The sequence below is a fragment of the Coptis chinensis genome, chromosome 8, assembly GCF_015680905.1.
Source record: "Coptis chinensis isolate HL-2020 chromosome 8, ASM1568090v1, whole genome shotgun sequence".
In the NCBI taxonomy this organism is placed as follows: domain Eukaryota; kingdom Viridiplantae; phylum Streptophyta; class Magnoliopsida; order Ranunculales; family Ranunculaceae; genus Coptis; species Coptis chinensis.
Genome location: NC_141463.1, coordinates 43,446,088 through 43,463,415, shown reverse-complemented (window position 1 = coordinate 43,463,415; position 17,328 = coordinate 43,446,088). Strand labels below are relative to the sequence as shown.

The window sequence follows — 17,328 nt, the reverse complement described above, 5'->3', positions numbered from 1 at the left end:
TCTATTTTTTTAGTATGACAGTCACTCAAAGTTAAAAAAATATAATAAAATGAGAAGAAAGCTATTTTGTATGGAAATCTTCCTTTAAAGTATTGATTGTACTGTACATAATGTGAGTTTTTTATCTTTTCACTTTCCTTGAAAGCTAGTCTAAGCACATGCAAGACCATTTTGAAATATGAAATCCTGGCAAATCATCACAAATACTCGGGAAACTTTAGAGGTTGATTAGAGTACATACTTAGAAAATACTCGGGAAATACAGACTTAGGAGAGAGATTAATACAGAAAAATAACCATTTTACACCAAATATATATGTGTGAATGCTAATCTTTTTTCATTATGTATTATAGAGGTGTGGAAACTCCCTTGTTTTAGAGAACAAGTCATTCCTTCAAGCTGCCTGGATACGTTGGCAGAAACTTTATGTGCAATACAGAGCTGAAATGACAAGTACGTGTCATGAAAATCGTAGACAAGGACGCAAGAGATATCGCTGGCGAGGACGTTATACAAAAATATAAATAGGTAAAGGGGATGTGTGATGGTTCTTCATCCAGGAGATGCTTCTTACAGTCTTTTTTCCCAATTTTCTACCTAACTATCCATGTTTTGTGTATTGATTTAGAAGTTGAGGCCTTTGGGAACAATTACTGCATCAGGTATAGCTATTGATTGGTTTTATGCATAAATATGCAAATATTATATGGCACAACGGAGTTTGATGATAGTACAAGGGAGAAAGAAGTCATCTATAATGAGGCTCTTGCAATTTTCCACGTAACTTATGATTATGTAGAAACCAATGGAGTGGGCAAGTGCAACTTATGATTATGCAGAAACACAAGCTGTTATCTCTTGTTTAGGACGATGGTACGAAAGCTTCTTTTATGGTGATAGTCTAACAATAAATTTGCGAGGTTTAGAAAATCGCTCAAAGTTGTGAATTTATATGGTTGGATTAGTTTTGTACTTTCTCATGTATACTGTTGTTTCCTTGTAAAATATGGTATAAAAGTGCACCGCTTTCTTTTTACTATGTGTACTATTGTTTCATAGTGAACGATTTTTTGTATTTAGCACAAGAGGGGCATCATTTTGCAGGTTCAGCTGGTCGCCACAAAATATAATAATTTTTTTTTTATAACTGCAACCCATCAGCAATGGTTCATAATCGTTACAAACAAATAGGCGGGAACAAATTGAAATTTTATTTAAAAAACAAGCTAACAATTTTGCAATGGTTATAAAACGTAGCTAATATTATCAACGAATTACTAAAGTTCAAAAAGCGTTTGTAAAAATGAGAATCGTTGCAAATGTTTTAAAATTGTGTACAAAATAGGCATAGAAAAGCGTTACAAATACTATGTGCAACGGTTAATAACCGTTAGTAAATTTTTCTTGCAATGCTTGTTAGCCGTTGCAAATATTTCTAACACTTTACCCACGCCTTATTTGTAATGCGTTTTAGGCGTTGCAAAAAACATTAGTAACGGTTTTTAGCCGTTAGTAAAAGCCTGTTATGGTGTAGTGCTAGCTATCCAAATTATGCATCTAGCATATACAATGTCTCTTGTATATATGAACTCTTTTCACTTGGGTCTATGACTGTACCAGATCAGTCATCGAATCCTCACATGGAATTGTAGAGGTTGTGGGAATCTTAACACAACTCGGATCCTATCCAAACTAATAGATGTACAGAATCCAGATATAGTTTTCCTCTCTGAAACTAAACCTTCTACGCACCACATGACTTACCTTAAACACCTTCTTAAATACAATCATTTTCATGAGGTCCACCTATCAACACAGCTGGAGGCCTCTACGTACCTTATGTGGAAAAGTGTTATTATGATTCAAATCCTAAACTCCTAAACTCATCACATAACCACCTCAATTAATAATGGATATCATGTTTTTTCTATGGCAGTCCCTATAAACCTTGTAGAGATAAGAGCGGGGAACATGTTAGACAGCTGAAAACACTACCAAATCCCACTCTCCTTATTGGTGACCAGGATATTATTCTTAATGTAGAGGATAAAATAGGTGGGAAAGAATTTGAAATCCAAGACACTTATCCTGCATCTGACATCATGAGATAACTGTAACATAAGCGTAGGAGCGCCTTGGTCTTAGGCCAATTTGAGCGCGCGCGCTCAGGCTTCTTCACGCAAAAATTACTTCGAATTTTCTCTTTCTTCCTCATGTGAGGGATAACTCCAACAATCTCCCCCTCCTGAACAGTGAAGGGGGGATACCTCCATGCAATTTCCAAATCAACAGGAGGAGTGTGCTACCATTCCGGCGGTAGCACAACAAATATCAAACTTACCTTTCGGCAAAACTTTGGTCATCATATCCGACCCGTTCTTGTCGGTATGGATCTTCTCAATGCACAAATGCTTGTCTTTGAGTACTTCTCTAATCCAATCATAACACACATGTATGTACTTTGATCTAGAATGAAAACTTGGATTCTTGCTCAAATGGATGGCACTCTGACTATCATATAAAACTCTACAAACTGTTTCTGCTTTAGCCCTAGTTCATCGAAGAACCTCTTCATCTATAACATCTTTTTGCAACACTCTGTGGCTGCAATATATTCGGCTTCTGTAGTGGAGAGGGTAACACACTTTTGCAACTTAGATTGCCAAGAAACTGCTCCCCCTGCAAAAGTAAACAGATAATCGGAGGTGGACTTCATAGAGTTAACATCACCTGCCATGTCTGCATCAGTGTAGCCTTCAAGTAAGGACTTACTTCCACCAAAACACAAACATGCTTTGGAAGTGCCCTTAAGATATCTCAATATCCATTTAACACCTTCCCAATGTTCCTTACCTATATTTGACAGAAATCGACTTACTACACCAACGGCGAAAGCAATATCCGGTCTTGTGCACACCATTACATACATCAAGGTGCCCACTGTGGATGCATAAGGAATCTTTTCCATTTCATTCTACTGATGCTCACCCTTTGGACACGTATCTTTGGTCATGCGAAACTAGCCACTAAGCGGACAACTGACTGGCTTCGCTTGATCCATGTTAAATCTCTTCAACACCTTCTACATCTTGAGAAAGCCACAACTTTCCACTTGATAAGAGCCCAAAACTGTAGTTTTAACCCTGTAACAGTCATAATTTTAGACCAATTATGTGAGTAATAATTAAGAGTTAATACTTATTACGTGTTTTTATGCGTTTCAGGCTTCAAAGTCAATTATGTGCAGAAATATGCCACTTTGATGAGATAAAGGAGCAATGGTTGGTTGCTAAGGAGTTCGGTGATTAAAGGCCAAGATTCAAGAAGACAAAGCCTTTCTAAAGCCTGGTCAAAGATGAAAAGTCAAAGTCAACACGGGCAGAAACAACACTCAAAATCAGCAGAACTTCCGAAGGCCGTATCTTTGGACTCAGTCCTCGGAATTGAGCCTACCTTATGTCAAAACGACCGGCTCCGAAAGAGCTTTCCAATGGTTTAAGACTTGACCCAATATGAGGAGGAGAAGTGGACGAAAAGTCTATTGAAGCCAACTGCAGCTGAAGAGGCATTTTTGGACTGAAAGAATTGGGTTTTGGGCCTGATTTTCTGGCCCAAAACATGGCTCCAAGCCCATGCACGATTTTTGGATCTGAAAATATATAAAAACAAAAGCTTAGCTCTTTGTTAATGGTAGCTAATTAGACCTAAAAATATAAATAATTCTAGATCTAGATTTAATTGTTTTTAATTTAGTTTATCTTTAATTAAATTCTTGTTTTAGATTAAACTCTTAGAATCATTGTTCTTAAATAGTTTGATAAATAAAATAGCTATTTTGTCAATTTCAATTTTGTCATTTCAAATTATAGATCTAGTTTTAATTCTTGTTGATTATCATTTCTGAGTTGTTAAATTAGATTGAAGTATTGTTAGTTAAATTAGTCAAGTTAGAATTTTGATATGATGTTTAATTATAATAATATGGGAAATGATGGTTTGATGAATCAAGGCTAAACCTCCATTAGAGGGGTTGATGAAGCCTTGATGAAAGCTTAGTTGTATAAGTGTAGAATCATTGTAGAGTCTATTCCATTCTAGAAGGTCGTGTTTTGCCATGAGAATGGGTGGACGACCTCACATGCTAGTTATAATTGGTAGAAATGCTATGTTAATTAGGGATTAGAACGAGCAATTCTTATGGTAAGAACATAAGAATTGGATTACAACAGTCTATGCTAGGTGATTAAGTTGGATTCGAGGTGGAATCAATTCCCCTCTAATTCTTTATCTAAATTCTCATTCAGAATTCCGTAGCATTTCATTATTCGTAACTTGTTAATTTAATTCACCTCGTAGTATAGAATTCCCCTCGTAAACCTCTCATTAGACTTAAGACCGATTAGTTAACTATGAAATCATTCCATGCTAGAGAACTAGGAGTGGAACGAATTTGTTACTCCACTATATTTCGATAGAATTGAGAGTAGAAAACTTGATAAATATAGACTCGTAATAAGTTTTAGTTTACTTGCGTTTTGAGTTCATCGTTCATTTCGTAGGTAAACTAGCAATTTTATGTTTTATCAAATGGCGCCGCTGCCATCTTAGTTTCACTTTAGCGTTGTTTTCATAGTATAATTAGTCATTTTTAAGTCCCATTAAACCCACCCCACCGTTGTTTGATTCATACTGTGGTTGTCCGTTTCAACATTAAAAGTTCGCGAAAAAATATACCTGAGCGATCGGCGCGCAAAAGCGAAGCGCAAACTTCAAACGCTTAGAACCATCTCGAGCGACCGCCCTAAAACACTGTAACTTGGAGTTACACGGAGCGACCGCGCCCTAAGCGAGCGCACCCGTGCCCTAAGCTAAATTTTTCGGTTTTCTACTGGGTTTGTTTCAAACCCGATTTTTAAGTTTTTCGGTGTTCTAACTTGTTATTTTTAATCGAACACGCGTAAACAAGGCGCTATTCATACGCGAAGCAAGGACATTTATCAGGTATTCCTTTCTTCCATACGCGCATCTCCAGTTAGAGGTTTATACTAAAATATCAAGATCGTTTGGAGTGTTGTCGTGTTTAGATTTAGACTTGCATGAGATTAAGGTCTGGTCGGAGAAAAACACCGAATGTAATAAACCGTCAACATCAACAAACAAATCTATCGAGTATACCAATCACTACACCTCTAGCTACTATCCCACCAACCACACCTGACATAATGGCTGAAGAAAGAGAGACTCCTCTCTCCGACTTTTATATAGCCTTGAGCGATAGCCCTAAATCTTGCATCGTTCTAGCAGACCCAGTGGGGGATTTTTGAATTCCCCCAAACATATTTAATTTGTTACCCGTTTTCCATGGTTTAGACCATGAAAAACCTTACCAACACATGCGTAGGATTGAACAAGTCCTTACAACATTCCATCATCCTATGGTTGGTGCGGAACAAATTAAACTGAGGGTATTTTCTTTCACCTTAGCCGATAAGGCAGCGTCTTGGTTAACTGCCCAAACGCCTAATTCTGTGGACTCGTGGGCTAAACTTGTTCAGCTGTTTATGGAACATTTTTACCCACCCCTAAAGACGGATGAGATGCTTTCCAAGATTCATTTCTTTCGACAAAATCCTCATGAATCAATTTCTGAGGCTTGGAATCGTTTCACCGATCTGCTTATAGAGTGTCCACACCATAACCTAGCAAAAGACACGTTAGTTTGTGCCTTTTTCAAAAGACTTCAACATCACCATAAAGAAGTCCTTGACATAATGAATGGGGGTAGTTTCCTAAGTAAAGGAGCCTCGGAGGCTTACAAATTTTTAGAAGAGCAAACTAAACGCAATAACAATTGGGGGTAGTGATGATATCCCCGCTCTGCTAGTTCTTCTTCTTCAACGATTAAGGCGCCCGGTATGTTTGAGATGAAACCCGATCCAGAACTTAAAAATTTAATCGAATCTCTAACTAAAAAGGTTGAAGCTATTTCTGTTCAACAAAAGCCTATCCTCGTCATGAATGTAAACTCCAACCCATGTAATTTCTGTTTGAGTCCTGAGCACCCTGACTCCTATTGTCCTCTCGCCTATGAACAACAACAATTAGAGCAAGATAATGTTTGCTCCATTAATAGCTATCCTATTCCTAATGCCCCATGGAGACAACATCCCAACTTTAGTTGGCGAAACAATCAACAAGTTACACCTCCAGGGTTTAATAACCAAAATGTTAGGCAAGCAAACAACTATAACCAAGCTCCACCTAGGCAAGGACAAGGACAAGGTCAGGAAAATTATAATAATTATAACAACCAAGCACAACCACGACAAGGTCTAGCACAGGGTCAAGGTAATTATAATAGTTATAATACCAATAGAGGTATCGTTCCGGTTAACAATACTAACTATCACAACCCACCCATAAATAATCAACGTGAGATAGTTCCAGTCGCACCACCTATGACTACTACACCTACCCAACCAGATCATATCGACGCCTTTATACAGGTTACCCAATAACTTTTCCAAACAATGACTCAATCAAACCAACAGATCTTACAATCCATAAATCAGGGCATACAACAATTAGCCCAAGAGAAAACCCAACCAAAAGGCGTGTTTCGGGACAAGCGATAACAAACCCTAAAAACGGCAAACCACGGTCTTTGAGGTAAGCGGTAATACTAGTGCGGAAACTACAATCGTAGGTGACCTTAATGCCATCACCACTCTCGCTGCGGAAGAGTGGTTGATAACAAAGTAACTATGCCTATAGTTATCTCTCATCGATACTACCTACTTTGGATATCGAACTAGATACCGAAATAGAAACCGAAGAGCCCTACCGTAAAAGGTACCGGTTAAACAACAAACTAAGAAACGAGAAAGCCAAGATTACACATCAAGTCGAGCCATACGCGAAATATAGAGCGAAACCACCGTTCCCTCAAAAATTAGCCATGCTAACCAGGGATACAAACTTTGAGGAGATTAGGAACATTTTCAAGAATCTAACGATAAACCTTCTTTTTCTCGAAGCTATTAAAAAGCTACCTAACCACGCTAAGTTTCTTAAGGAGTTGTGCACTACTAGGCGTAAGACAAACATACCTAAAGACGCCTTTCTAACTAAACAGTTCCCAACTTTATCCGAAAATAATGTAATTGTTAAGTACAAGGACCCTGGTCGTCCTACAATAAAATGCACCTTAGGAGATTCCCACACGATAACCACTTTATTAGACTTGGGGGCGAGTGTTAACTTACTCCCGTATTATTTGTATAAACAAATAGGTCTACAGGAAATGCAACCTACAAAAATAACGTTGCAATTAGCGGACATGTCAATTAAGTATCCTAAGGGTATAGTGGAAAACGTGCTTGTTAAGGTTCAGAATTTCTACTATCCTGCTGATTTTGTTATCCTCGATACAGAAGTCGCTAACGACTCTGTACCGATCATCTTAGGGCGCCCCTTCTTAGCAACTGCCAACGCGCTTATAAATTGCCGCGATGGTAAGATGTCCTTATCTTTTGGCCATCTTACTGTTGAGGTAAATGTTTTTAAAATGATGAAACAGTTACTAGATTCGTCTATAGATGGGGAGGTTAGCATGATCGAGAGCTTAGCTCAAGATTATTTTAACAACACGTTTCCCGAAAACAATATGTACAGATTCCTTTCTTTGGGAACTTCAGATTTTGTAAATGACTCCTACTTAGAGGAAGTCAACACCATCCTTGAGTCCACACCAATTGTAGACCCTTCGGTTGCTCCATATACTAAGTATGAAGACTTGCTACCTAAGCAAGTATTCATTATGCAAAATGAGGACCCTGACGAAACATCTATTGATTTTCCTTCCACCCCAGTGCTTAAACCTCTTCCCCCGGAGTTAAAATATATTCAACTTGATCCGGATGGTAGTCATCCGATAATTATATCTTCTCTGTTATCTAAAAATGAAGAGACAAGTTTAATTCGGGTGATTAGGGAACATCGGTCTGCGATTGGTTGGTCCCTAGCCGACATTAAGGGAATTGACCCTAATGTTTGCACTCATCGTATCCATTTGGAGGATAACGATAAGAAGACTTCGCTAACCTCGTCGCTTGAACCCTGCCATGAAAGAGGTGGTTAGGGAAGAAGTCTTACGATTACTGAGATTCGCCGGGTATCATATACCCAATCTCGATAGTGAATGGGTAAGCCCCATTCATGTAGTTCCTAAGAAATCGGGGAGTTACCCATGGCGCGTAACGGAAAGGGTGACTATGTTGTCACACAAGGTCCTATGAAATGGATAATCTGTATTGATTACAGACGTTTAAATGCTATGACAAGGAAGGATCACTTTCCGTTACCTTTTATAGATCAAAAGCTCGAACGCCTCGCTGGTCATGCTTTTTATTGTTTTTTGGATGGCTACTCAGGCTATTTTCAGATTATTATTGATATTGATGACCAAGAAAAGACTACCTTCACATGTCCCTTTGGAACGTATGCTTATAAACGAATGCCTTTTGGCCTTTGTAAGTCTCCTGGTACCTTCCAACGGTGTATGCTTCATATATTTAGTGACATGGTAGAGTGCTTTATGGAAATTTTCATGAATGATTTTTCTATCTATGGAGATTCCTTCACAGACTGTTTGTCTAACCTGTCTAAAGTTTTGACACGGTGTGAAGAAAAGAGCCTCGTTTTAAACTGGGAAAAGTGTCATTTCATGGTGAAAAAGGGCATAGTACTAGGTCACATTGTATCTAGTGATGACATCGAAGTAGATAAGGCCAAATTAGATAAGATAGCGACTCTACCTAAACCACGGATTGTCCGTGATATTAGAGCCTTTCTAGGCCATGCAGATTTTTATAGGCGATTTATTAAAGATTTCTCGAAAATAGCTAGGCCTTTAACTAATATGCTTTTAAAAGATGCAATCTTTGATTTTAATTTTAACTGTAAGCAGGCTTTTGAAACTTTAAAAGCCGCCCTAACTTCTGCACCAATTATCTGACCTCGATTGGTCTAAACCTTTCGAACTCATGTGTGATGCTAGTGACTATGCGGTTAGTGCGATCTTGGGACAAAAACTAGATAATAAGTTCATTTGTTATTTATTATGCTAGTAAAACCTTAAACGATGCTCAACGGAATTATTCAACTACGAAAAAGAATTCTTAGCCGTCATTTATGCTTTAGATAAGTTTCGTCCTTATTTGGTTGGTTTTAAAACTTTAGTTTACACGGACCATGCAGACCCTTAAGTACCTTCTTGCAAAGAAGGATGCTAGCAGAGATTAATCCGATAGATCCTTCTCCGCAATAGTTCACATTAGAAATAAAAGGACAAAGAGGGTCGAAAAGCGTAGTTTCGACCACTTATCTAGACTTACAAATGGCGATAATAGTGATTTTGAGTCCATGGGGACTTTTTCCGATGAGCATCGTATGCTATTTTTTCAAACACCATGGTATCTTTGACATTGTAAATTATTTAGCGGTTGATGTTATGCCTTATAATTGGTCAAGAAATGAACGTAAGAAGTTCTTGGCCAGAGTTAAGTTATACTACTGGGATGAGCCCTACATTTTTAAGTATTGTGCAGATAAGATTATTCGTCGTTGTATTCCCCAGTGGGAATACAATGAAGTCCTATCGTTCTGCCATGACAAAGAGTGTGGTGGCCATTTTAGTGGGATGAAAACAGCCGCTAAAGTTCTTCAATGTGGATTTTATTGGCCTACCCTTTTAAGGATGCCCAAGTGCATTGCAAGGCGTGTATTCGTTGCCAACAACTTGGGCGAATCCTGGCGTAATATGATGCCATTAAATCCAATCTTGATAGTAGAAATTTTTTGACGTTTGGGGCATTGATTTCATGGGTCCCTTCCCTGTTTCCCACGGTTTCATTTATATTCTAGTTGCCGTGGACTACGTGTCTAAATGGATTGAGGCCCTAGCTTGCCGTAGCAATGACCATAAAACCGTTGTATTTTTTATTAAAGATATTTTCTGTCGGTTTGTCATTCCTAAAGCCATCATTAGTGATGGTGGAACACATTTTTGCAACAGAGTTGTTGCATCCCTAGTGAAAAAGTATGGAGTTACACACAAAGTAGTAACTCCTTATCATCCACAAACTAGCGGACAAGTAGAAGTTTCTAATAGGGAAATCAAAATGATTTTAGAAACAACTGTAAACCCTGATAGGAAAGATTGGTCGAAGCGTCTATCGGATGCCTTATGGGCGTATAGAACTGCTTTCAAAACTCTTATAGGTATGTCTCCCTTTAGACTTGTATTTGGGAAACCATGTCATTTGCCCATTAAATTAGAGCACCGTGCTCTGTGGGCTATAAAAAGCCTTAACTTCAATATTGATGAGGCAGGTGTCAAACGCAAGTTGCAATTGAATGAGCTTGAAGAAATCCGTAGCGATTCTTACGATCTCGCGAAGGATTATAAAGCTAACATGAAACGTGTTCATGATAAGCGAATCTTGCACAAAGAGTTTGTGGTCGATCAAAAGGTCTTGCTTTACAACTCCCATCTACATATTTTCCCAGGGAAACTAAAAACCCGTTGGTCTAGTCCTTTTAAGTTCTTGAAGTCACTTACTACGGGGCAATCACCTTGGTAAATCCCACGGACAACAATACCTTTCAAGTTAATGGTCAACGGTTAAAACATTTTCACGAACTTCTGTCCCCTGATGTAGAGGAAGTCCTTTTACAGGACCCTGTCTATGAGGATTGACCTTTGTCATTTGGTGTACTTTCTTTCACTTCCATATAGTGGTAAGTGCACCATTCAGTAACCGGGCCCTCCTATAGAGTGTATGGCTGTAAAGTCTTTGGATCCTAAGTCCACAGTTAACATAATTCACGTTTTCCACTTTTGCATGTTTTCTCGATTTTTGAGTCATGTTCCTCTATGGGGTGAATTATGTATTTATTGTTTTTCGTTTTTCTTATAATAAACTAATAAAAAAATAAAAAATTCTAAATCATAGAAATAGCAATCCAACAAGTCTTGGGAATCTGACTTTAAACGACCCACGTTAGAACAAATTTTGTGTTTAAAAATTTGTTTGGGGGTGGGCAGTCGGTCTTTCCATCCGGATTGCTCGAACTTTTCATTTGTGTTGCTTAGGCCCATTACTTGTAGTTCAAATGGGTTGACGTTATCTAAAACTTAGATTTCCTTCGTTCGCATAACTTACGTCACACACGCACTTCGAGACGTTTTTCCACCTTCTTATATGTCACCCATGGTTAGAATTGAGTGTTTTATGGATCATTGGATTGGAAATTCTCTACTGATCATTTCCATAACTCATTCGCCAAAATCGGACCAGTAACGAAGCGGCAAATTGAATTTGAAATTGCGCGAAAAATCAAAAAATTTCAGAATTCAAATTGAGCTTGGGCCCAAACTCGCGCACACTAGCAACGCACCTGCGCCCCCTTCCTTCCCAAAAATGCACAGTTTCTTTCCTTTTCCAATCCCGCCGGTTACCAAAGTTTAAAACAAACCTTGAACAAAAAAAAAAAAAAAAAAAAGAAGAAAACCTAACTACACCCACGCCAAACATTTAAATCAAATTGAAATCTTCTCCAAACCATCACTACCACCAACCCCAACAATTTTAAAACTCCAAAACTGCCACCAATTCAAGTTCCAACCGCCACCACCGACACCTCCGTTGTTTTAAGTTGTTTTTCATCAAACTCGCCTCCCCTACAGTCTACAAAACCATTGGTTGTTTCAAAAACTTCAATGGTGCTACGACGAAGAATTTTGCCGGAGCACCCGTTTTGTCGCCGACAAACTTTGCGCCATTTTTACTGACGGAGATGATTAGGAGGGATTGGAACGGATTTGTGGTACTTTCGATTGAGGAGTTCTATCACTATGATTTGGTAGAACAGTTTTATAAGAAGCGAGAATTGGAGGGGATAAGATTTTCATTAAGGTAGCGAGGAAGCGAGGAGGAAGTAACGACGAGGCGGTTGTTGGGCATTTGTTAGGAATTACGCTGAAAGCAACCTAGAAGCGACCATTCGGGAATCGATTATCTTTGGAGTTCCTGCTTTGATGAAAGATACCGTGGAGGGTGAATACAATCGAAATCTCATTCGTCCGTAATCAACTACCGAGAACCAATCAAGCTGGTGGATTGGTAGGAACGCCCCGGGAAAGACAAAGTCGGGCCGATATCGATTCCGCAATGTCCGCGTTCTCGGATTTTGCAAACCAATAAGTATAATTTTTGCATCCTCAATTTAATTTTTAATGTGATTAGAGGTGGGGAAAGAGCTTGGCGCCTCTTCCCGTATTGATCACTAAGATCATGCTCTCCTTTAGAGTCATGTCGCCAAAATCTGCTCCTATTAAGATCAAATTGCATTCTAATGCAAGTATCTATACGGATTGCATCCAAGAGACTTGGCCGTTGTTCGAAGAAAAGGTGGTTGAGTCGGAAGATGAAAGGGAGGATATGACATGTCTGGATGACGATGCATTAGATAGTTGTAGTTCTAATTTAGAACGATGCAAGTGTTACCAAAACCGGCTTGCATTGCGTTTATGGTATTTGTGAAGATATCCGAGATAGACAGATTGTAGTTGAAATAAGCAAACGAACCTTGGACGAGACTTGAAATGCTCGAAAGGGTTCGGGGCGATATCTTGTCTAACATGGAGACTATCCACCGGCATCACCAAGCCGAAAGTATCGCGATACTTTCGGATGAGATGGAAGCACAGCACTTGTTCCGAATAGAGATGCTACGACGCATGCCACCCGTGGAGGATTCTATTTCAGCCGAGTCTGAGAGGCATGAGCGTCGTCGCCGAAGGACAGATGGCTCAAGCCATTCTCCATCCCAGGACCAATCTCCATCTCAGGGTCCATCTTCATCACATAACTAGGTGTTCACCATCAGTTGTGTTCGCTGTTATTTCATGGTTTTTTATTAGTTGAATTTTAATTCAGTTGTTAAATTTAGATATTAATGTGTTTGTTTTATGTTGTTTGGATTTAAATTTAAATTTTAATATAATTGGTTATTTTCGAGTTCTGCTTGTTTTTATCATTAATCCCACCTTCCCGACTTGTTTGGGGGTGGTAATATTTATACCGAGCATAATTCGTTATATGATCATCTGCTGTAAAGTTGTCTTGGAGGAAAGGTTGAGAATTTGGCCGATATCGGCATATCTATGATTATGTGTGGTGGTTGCATGAAATCTATGGGAGTTTAGAAATTACTATTCTAAATCCAGTATAAAAGATACTAGGATTTTTAGAACATCAAGAAGATGGGTTGTTTCCGTTTTCGGGTTTGGAATTTTTCTATTTCCGGAAATTGCCTTAAAATAATTTGGCAACTTGCTGATTCATTTTGGAAGCTCAGAACCTATTTAAACTCCCTTCATTCTACACTAACAAACCACACTACACCCCACCATCATCCCTCACCTTTCACTCCAAGGTTTTCCTTCTTTTTCCCTAAACTTCTACTTCAAAGACTTACGAAGCACTGCTGCTTCCAAAGAAGTGCACTGCGCCCTATACACTTTCAGAAAGTTTACTCAGAGCACAACCCGCGCCCTCCTTGAGCGCGACTTGCGCCCAAACACTGTAATTCCAAAAACCAACGAGCGAGACCGTGCCCTGCCCTCTGTTAACACGGAAAATTCCAATTTTCTGAGGGTCATTCCAGGATTTTTGGAACTGTTCAAAGAGTCGTTGAGATGACATCTCCTATAGTCATACCTGAATAGTCTTTCGAAGACATGTTAGGAACCGAGACCTATGGACATTGGTTCCGGCCACGGGATCCCGCTTGATTAGGATGGCGTCATCATCCGGTAAGTGATGGCGATTCATATTCACCACAACTTACTGCTTATTTCTACGACCACGTTAAATTCTATTGTAATCATGATGGAGAACAAGAATTCTCCGTCGTAGTCGATGACACGACACTAGAATTCAATAAAAATGTGGTCGATTTAGTTTCAGGATTACCAATACGATCCTGTTCACACATGGGCATATATGACCGATAATGCATACCTTTATGATTATACATATTTCCATGAGTATTATGGGGAGGGTATTTGAGTAATGGACCGAGGCGATATAGCATTGCCCTTGGTAGCCTTTCCCTAAGCGTAGGCACCACCATGTTATTCATCCCGATGAATATTTTGGGGAATGGCGAGTTCATTTTGCAAAAGCGATCTGCTGGTGACATTTTCCTCGCTTTAGGCGAGGGGCGTCGCCGATATGACATTCCCCGAAGTTTTAGTCGCTAGTCTTAAGAGAGCCCAAAGCATGAGGCGTAAGTATCTTCTTATGCCTGTTTTGGTCAGCCGCATCATGCGTAGTTGGTTACCTGTATTCTGTGCATAATTCACAGATTGGAAAAAGGGTTGAAGTCATGAGACCCACCAATTGGGTGGTTTGCTCATTGCGAATAATGACTTGGCCGGGATGGCAGGTGCAGCCTCATTTGGTCTCCCCGTACATCCCATCAGACATAATAACACTTAACAGGTTAGCATTAGTAGATGATAAATGGCGGCAAGCTTGACAAGTTATAATGAATTTGGCGGGATCGAAGGAACCTCATCTCTTTAATGAGGAGGAGGATGCTTAAGCGGGAGATAAGGTAAGTTTTTAGTTTTGTTATTGTCTGCTTATGTCCCAAGCAATTTAATTCTGTTGGGTGGAACTCTTATAGAGTTGTGTCAGTATTTTTATTTTCCCTATATTACTATGTTCTAACCTTGTTTTGCAGATGTTCCAGAATTTCACGCGTTTTCATGGTATTTTTTCTACCCTCTTTATTTAAATGCTTTGAGGACAAAGCATGCTTCTTGTTTGGGGGCATAGAAACACGTGTAATTAAGGCATCTGCTAGGATATAGATATGTATAACATGCATTTGTTTTCAAGTTAAAATTTTTAAGAAATATAAATAAATAAGTTTATGCTATACACTTAGGAATATTGGTATTGTTTTCTTTCTCTATGCTCTTAACAATCTAGAAGTCTCCGTAGCTTTTGCATCGAGGAATAATTGTTAGAAACTTAGGTTAATATGTAGGTAATAATCTTTGCATCTATCTATAAATATATTACATGAGTATCTATGATTGTTAGCAATAAGTTTCTGGAAATCTAGGTTAGAGTACTTATTCTACAAATCCTGTGAGAATATAGCCTAAAGCCTTATATGAGCGAAACATTTGAGAAATGACACAAGGGAGAAGTAAAATCCGGATAGAGAAATCACACGTCCACTTGCTTGATCACTATGCCATATCCTAAGCGAGAATTTAGGCCCTCTTTGGATCGATATAGCCAAAAATTCAAACCTATGAATTATTTTCTGCTAGTCCGCCCCTCTGAGCCTTTCTTTAGCCTTCCATAAACCAAAAAGGGAATTGGGAATTGTTCAGATAGAGTTGGGAATTGTTCTGTTAAAAAGGCGTCTTTTGGTATATTGGTCTTACGCCTAGTAGTACACAACTCCTTAAGAAACTTAGCATGGTGTGGTAGCTTTTTAATAGCTTTGAGGAAAGGAAGGTTTATAGTTAGATTCTTGAAAACGTCCCTAATCTCCTCATAATTAGTATCCCTAGTTAACACGGCTAATTTTTGTGGAAACGGTGGTTTCTTTCTATATTTAGCAATAGTATCACCTGGATGTTTAACCGTGGCTTTCTGTTTCTTAGGTTGTGTTATGGCTGGTACCTCTACAATGGTAGGCTCTTGGTTTCTATTTGTTATCTAGTAAAATAGCGGGGTGTAGGGACTCTTGGTGGGGTACCTATAGGCATAGTTACTTTGTTATCAACCACTCTGCCAGAACGGAGAGTGGTGATGGCCTTTAGCTCACCTACATTTTCATATTCATTACTAGTATTATCGGTTACCTCAAAGGCTGTACTTGTTGTTTTAGGATTAGGTATTTCGTGACCTGGAAACACACCTTTGGGTTGGGCTTTATCTTGAGCCAACTGTTGGGTTAAATTATTAACGGATTGTAGAAGTTGTTGGTTAGATTGAGCCATGGTTTGGAAAAGTTTTTGGCTCACTTGTATGAAGGTGTCAAGACGATCCGGTTGTGTGGGCGTAGTAGTCACGGGTGGTGTGACTGGAACTATTTCACGTGAATTATTTATGGGTGGATTTTGATAGTTATTATTTACCGGAACGATACCTCTATTAGCATTATAATTATTATAACTACCTTGACTTTGTGCTTGACCTTGTCGAGGTTGCACTTGGTTGTTATAATTATTAAAATTACCCTGACCCTGTCCGTGTCGTGGTGGAGCTTGGTTAAAACTTTGTGTTGGCCTAACATATTGATTATTGTACCCTGGAGGTGTGACGTGTTGGTTATTTCTCCAACCGAAGTTGGGATTTTGTCTCCAAGGGGCGTTAGGTTCACTATTAATGGAACAAGCCTGTTCATAGGCTATAGGACAGTGGAAGTCGGGATGCTCAGGGCTCTAACAGAAACTACATGGATTTGAATTTACATTCATGACGGGGATAGGCTTTTGTTGAACCGAAATGGCCTCTACGTTTTTAGTGAGTGATTCAATTAGAGTTTTAAGCTCGGGATCGTGTTTAATTTCAAACATACCGCGGCCTTTAGCTGTATTAGAAGAACTAGCGAGGCCGGTGGATATCGTCACTACCCCCGGTTGTTATTTCTCTTAGTTTGATCCTCTAAAATTTATAAGCCTCCGAGGCTCCTTTGCTTAAGAAACTACCCCATTCATTATGTCTAGGACTTCTTTATGGTGGTGTAGAAGTCCTTTGAAAAGGCACGAACTAACGTGTCTTTCGCTAAGTTATGATGTGGACACTCTATAAGGAGATCGGTGAAACGATTCCAAGCTTCTAAAAATGATTCATGAGGATTTTGTCGAAAGAAATGAATCTTGGAAAGCATCTCATCCGTCTTTAGGGGTGGGTAAAATGTTCCATAAACAATTTGAACAAGTTTAGCCCACGAGTTCTGAGAATTAGGCGGGGATTAACCAAGACGCCTTTATCGGCTAAGGTGAAAGGGAATACCCTTAGTTTAATTTGTTCCGCACCAACCGTAGGATGGTGGAATGTTGTTAGGACTTGTTCAATCCTACGCGATGTAGCTGATAAGGTTTTTCATGGTCTAATCCATGAAAAGCGGGTAACAAATTAAAATATTTGGGGGATTCGAAATCCCCAGGGTCCGCTAGAACGATGCAAGATTTGGGGCTATCGCTCAAGGCTTTGTAGAAGTCGAGAGAG

The 17,328-nt window shown here is 39.1% G+C and overlaps 1 pseudogene; it reads left to right on the top strand.

Moving 5' to 3' along the window:
- Window positions 1-16,883: 16,883 nt before the first annotated feature.
- Window positions 16,884-16,977, top strand: LOC147481549 (small nucleolar RNA R71; annotated as a pseudogene).
- The last annotated feature ends 351 nt before the right edge of the window (window positions 16,978-17,328 follow it).